Here is a 6,000-nt window from a genome sequence, read left to right as displayed (position 1 = left end):
TAATAAAGGCCATAAAAAAAATTTATACATCTAAAATCTAAAACAAAATATACAAGCTCAAAACAATTAACCCAACAACAAAAATTACTAATAACAAAACTAAAAAAAAATTAATCCAAAAAAAAAAAAAAAAAAAAACTTAGTGGCTAAGCAGCAACAAAGCTAGAGGTTAGAGTTGTTTCACGCAGATAGTAGTAGAGCCACCCATTTTTTTACTTACCAATAACCATTCATCATATTAGTAAAGACCATAAAAAAATTTATACATCTAAAATCTAAAACAAAATATACAATCCCAATAGGGACGGAGGCATTAATTGACCGGGGGGGCAATGCCCCCCCCCCCCCCCCCCCCAAAATTTTTAAAAAAAAAAAAAAAATTAGTATATATGCATGCATGTATGTATGTATGTATGTATGTATTAAATTTAGCAATTTTATTCTATAAAATTACATTTTGCCCCTTTAACAATATCTTTAATTCTTTTTAGAGTAACGTTACAGTTACGAACTTATCTACAACATTTTTATAAACTGTTGAAGTACAAATTCTTATTGGTTCGCATTTGAGCCTATCACTTACATAACTTTTTTACTTACCAATAATCACTCACTATATCAACAATATACCTCTATCACTTTCATCATTTTAAAGGCCATTAAAAAAATTTATAGATATAAAATTTAAAACAACATATACTAGCCCAAAAACATTTGTGCAACAACAAAAAATCACCAATAACAAAGCTAAAAAAAATTAAGTCCAAATAACCAATTTTACTCAAACAAACAACTGGCCCTTTAAAAAGTTTTAAATAGAATAATTTTGCCTTTAACCAGCAGGAGCACACATCAAAAACTCAAAAAAAAAAAAAAAAAAAAATCTCAACGACTAAGAAGCCATCGAGTTAAAGGTTAGAGTCGCTCCCCTTAACTCAAAGTCCTGGCTCCGTCCTTGAATCCTAATAACAAAAATTACTAATAACAAAAGTAAAAGAAAAAAATTAAGCTCAATCAACCAATTTTACCCATTAAAGACAAAAAATGAAAGAAAGAAAATACTCAGTGGCTAAGTAGCAACAGAGCTAGAGGCCGAAGCAGCCACACGTAGACAGTAGTAGAGTCTCTCACTTTTTTACCTATCAATAATTACTCACTATATCAATAAAGGCCATAAAAAAATTTATACATTTAAAATCTAAAACAAAATATACAAGCCCAAAAAAAAAAAAAAAAAAAAAAACCTCAATGGCTAAACAGCAACGAAACCTGAGGTTGGAATTGTCTCATGCAGATAGCAGCAGAGCTGCTTCTAACTCCAAGTCTTTACGGTCACCTCTTTCCTAGTCACCATGTCTCGAATGTAATGGTACCTAATTTCAATATATTTGGTCTTCCCTTGACATTTTGGGTCCTTCGCATATTCAAGGGCTGCCATGTTGTCACTGTATATTGTTACCGGATCTACAACGTTGGTGACAACACTAAGGCATTGAAGGAACCTCTAAAACCAAACTGCCTCTTGTATTGTTGCTGAACATGCCCGCATATTCAGATTCCATTGTGTATAGTGCAAATTTATGACTGCTTCTTGCTGCACCAAGAGATGGCCTCGCCATCTAGTAAGAATGCATGCATAACCAAAGGTTGATTTGAGCTCATCTAGATTGCTCGCTCAATTGGCACATCACTATAGCCTCTTAGCCGCAAATTCGTTTTCAAGTAGCACAACACATAGTTCGTTAAACTGCTAATTGGAATCAGCCCTCAAATATATTCTTTAATATAAGGAAACCGAGCAATTGACATTTACTAGTAAACCCCTTGAACGATTTGTCCGATTGACGAACCGTGAAATTGTTCATGGTTGGGAGAGGATGGGGGGCAAAATAATGATTTTTTAAAAATATTTTTGCTTTGGCCCCCCAAAATTGTTCAGTTCCTTCCTCTTGAAACTATTAAATTCTAAGACGTTCAAATTTTTAACGAGGTAAGAGTTTTCTCATTATTAAGAATAAAGCAATAGTGGGTTCCAGTTAGCTTAATTGGTAAAGTCTCTGATAGTTGTATGAGAGATTCCGCCTACACCAAAAACTGTTTGGTGTCTTGGTCTGATGATAAAGAGATATCATTATGAGCAGATATCATAGGTCGAAACTCTCTCAAAAAAAAAAATAAATAAATAAAATAAAGCAATAAGTATATTACCTAGATAATACAAATGTCTAATTTTTATTCATATTTTTAGGATAAAAGTTAAGTATTTAAAATTCTCAACTTTGTATGACTATCTTCTATTGAGATTTATGCAGTCTTAAAAGTCATAATGTAAAAAAAGAAAAAAAAAAGAAAAAAAATTATATTTTTCACTAACACACCTTTTAAGCAAACACACACACACACACACACACACATATATATATATATATATATATATATGAATATTAAGGCCTTATTTGGTAACGGTGTTTAAACAATGAAAACTGTTGTTTAAACACCACAGTATGTATTTTCACACATTTTTTTATATACACGTATTTCTACAAAACTTAAACAACGTTACTAGAAATCTCTTACCAAACGGGCCCTAAAATTTTCACTAAGATTTAAGCAAATACATTCTCATACAAACATATATGTATATGAATTCTGATAGCTTCCATTAAGGCTTTGTACTTGATGGATTAATAAAAACATTATATGCTTATTTATTATGTTTTATTATTTTTTATTTCTCTTACAAAAGTTGTGAAAATACATTTAAAGTTGTTTAAATATCAAATATTATTTTTAGTCAATTCTGCTAATTTTTACAAAATTTTTATTTACTCATATGTTAAATTAATTGTGATGTTATTACGTTTCGACCTTTGATTAGAATCTAGTCCAACCTTAAAACCTTAAACATTATTTTTTTAGCTTTTTTTTTTTTTTTTTTTTTTTAATGAACTTCTAGGATAATTTTTTGTTGCACTACGCAATTAGTTATGCTTTTAAAGATAATTATTTACAAAAAAAAAAAAAAAAAAAAAAAAAAAAAAAAAAACTTTTGCTGCTCCAAAATATAAGATAACCTCAAGTTCTTTATATTTTCCGAAAATTGAAAATTAAGAGAGTCATCTGTTAAGCATCTCTACACTAAATAATTGCTCTAACTTTCACCAAAAAAATAATTATTCTAAGTATCTAACACTGCTGTAAAGATCATGTAGAAAAGTAAGCGCAGAATGTCAGAATCCCCAAAAGAAAAAAATGGGCCAGTACCCATCTCTAATCTGTCGCTTTTGATTAGTCAAGCTATGGATCGAGATGGTCACAGACCCAATCTGGATTGTATCTCTTTATTTTGCTAGAAATAAAGTATTTATTCCAAAAAAAAAAAAAATCCCCAAAAAAAAGAAAAGTGAATAAACGTGCATGGCCCACTTACAACTTTAAAGCTGGTTTTGCATTATTGATGGAAGGCCAGAATGGACTTGAGCCGAAAAGAGAAGACCCAGAATGCACAAGGAAAGCATACTGGACAAAGAGATGGGGGCGTGGATCATGTGACGCTCAAAGCTACTCTCGAAATATGAAATGTCCTTTTATTTATTTTTTTATTTTTTTTTTTTTATAAATCTTTTTTAACAAGTTGGAATGGGGATGAACCCAAGATATGATATCAAAGAGTCTAAAATTTTTTGTTCCATCTTTCTTACTTCACCCTATACTCCACTAATAAAAATTTGTATTTGTTTGTTTAAGCCCCTTAAAGCAAATTGTTTAATTTAATATATTAGCTAAGTGATAACTTAAGTTAATTATTCAGATCTAGGTTAAATAATAAAAAGTCATATCATGCAAAGCAGTAGAAAGTAAATAACACCACGATATGATGATTCAGGAAAACCAATAAAATGAACCGTCTTAAGATAAAAATCTGAGGAGGATTTGACCTAGCAATCCTCAAGGTAAAACAAAATTCACTATAAGAGAATCGAAATTTTTACAATCAGATTTAATCTTAAATCTATTGCTACCTTAAGTAGTAACTTACTGACACGACCACGTGCAAGTTCCGAATCCACAGACTTCTTCTCTTCTTGGACTTACTGCAACATAAGCACTCATGCTTGTGACTTTGAGATCTCACTCAAATGTTTCAGAGACCACCTTCACTTGTTGATCTTTGTAGCAGCAACTAGGTTCTACCAATGCTTGATTGTAGATTTTGCTCCAGTAGACGCTTGTGTGATTAGAAGGTACAACACCTCTCAAATCTCATAAGGAGTAACACAAAAGTCTTCCAAAGGTCTCCAAAACGTAGCTAGGGTTTTCTTTTTATATGTGGACAAGTTTGATTGAAATCCTAAATGTTTTCGTGGGCTTAGGCCTTGTTTAAAATTCTACAGAATCTGATTTCTGCGATTCTTGATCGGTTGAATCTAATTTTCGATCGATTGAGTTTGGCAGATTTTGACTCTTCTTTTTTGCAGTTAGCTCAAACTTGAATCTTGAAACATACACCTTTGAGCAATTCCTAACACATAGACTAGACATGTTTTGTTCTTGGTTTACCAACACATACAAAATAGAATTATAAACATTTAATCCTAAATCTTTAGAACCTAACAATTTGCCATATGTATACCAATTTAATTCAAATATAATTTTCAGCCTTGTATTATTTAGTTTCCTAAAATAAATCAAAAATAAAAAACCCAAACCATCCCCACCAGCCACCATCATAGTTCCTCCACCACCACCACCAACCTTCGCCGCACCACCAAGAGGAGATTGCCGATGATTTGATAGGCTGTGGTCAAGTGGATTCATGTGTGGAAGGTAGGCTGTGGTCAAGTGGATTCTAGTGTTTTTATCTAATAGCAAACATCAATACGAGCAAAACAATCAATTCATTTGCTAATAATTTGATAAGAGAATTGAACCAATCCTATAGGTATATACACGTTTTCGAACATTGTTTAAATCTATATATTACCCAGCAGACATTTTTCATTTTACATTTTTCATTTTACATTTTTCCATATTCATTTTCCAAATCAAAGTTTCCATCTTTTAAACGTTAAATTGAATAATCTGTATCATAAAAATTTTATCTTATATATTACTAACCATCTGGTGGTGGTGGGTGGCTGGTTGTTGATGATGTTGGCGATCTCCTCTTGGTGGTGCCAATGAAGGTTGTTGGTGGTGGTGGTGGTGGTGGAGGAACTATGATGATGGCTGGTGGGGATGGCTTTGGTTTTTTTATTTTTTATTTATTTTAGGAAACGAAATAATAAAAGGCTAAAAATTAGATTTGAATTAAATTGGTACACATAAGGGAAATTTTTATCGATGGAGTATGGAGTGGAACAAGAAAAATGAGACAGAAGATTTGGACTCGATATCAAGAGGTGCTGATTGAATCAAATGTCATTAGTTTTGTAATCATTTCCGTTTGACAATCTTTACCTATAGCATTGAATATTTGAAGACTTCTTCTCTTCTAGTTCTAATGTTTGATGTCGTAAAAATTCTAGAACCATGTAAAAAATAAAAAAATTTGCTATAATTATTTATGTGACGTATTGTGAGTAGTAAAGAAAAAGTAGTAGATTCGTGAGAAAGTGACAGACAGCCAGTTACAATCTGCCTTGCACGTAAAATAATTGTGACAAAAATTGTAAATTTTTATGTGATACTTTTGATATGTGTTGTGAAATTTTTCAGTGTTGTGAAAATTTTCAATGTTATGTAAATATTAGTAAATGTAATTAATGTCATAAATGACTCTGTTGCTTTCTATTTAAAATTAAAAAAAGAAACATGGGTTGTCATTATGTGACATGGCAAAAACTACCATCCACTTTGATATAGACACTATCTTATTTGAATTATCACACTTTAATAGCAATAAGAAAAATAAATGCTTTTGAACTTTGGATACACATAATACTTTGGAACTTAGGGAATTTTTTTTGTTAAGGTGTAAATATCATTTTCGTCCTTACA

The sequence above is a fragment of the Quercus lobata genome, unplaced genomic scaffold (assembly GCF_001633185.2).
Source record: "Quercus lobata isolate SW786 unplaced genomic scaffold, ValleyOak3.0 Primary Assembly Scq3eQI_53, whole genome shotgun sequence".
Classification (NCBI taxonomy): Eukaryota; Viridiplantae; Streptophyta; class Magnoliopsida; order Fagales; family Fagaceae; genus Quercus; species Quercus lobata.
This window is presented reverse-complemented; position numbering follows the sequence as displayed.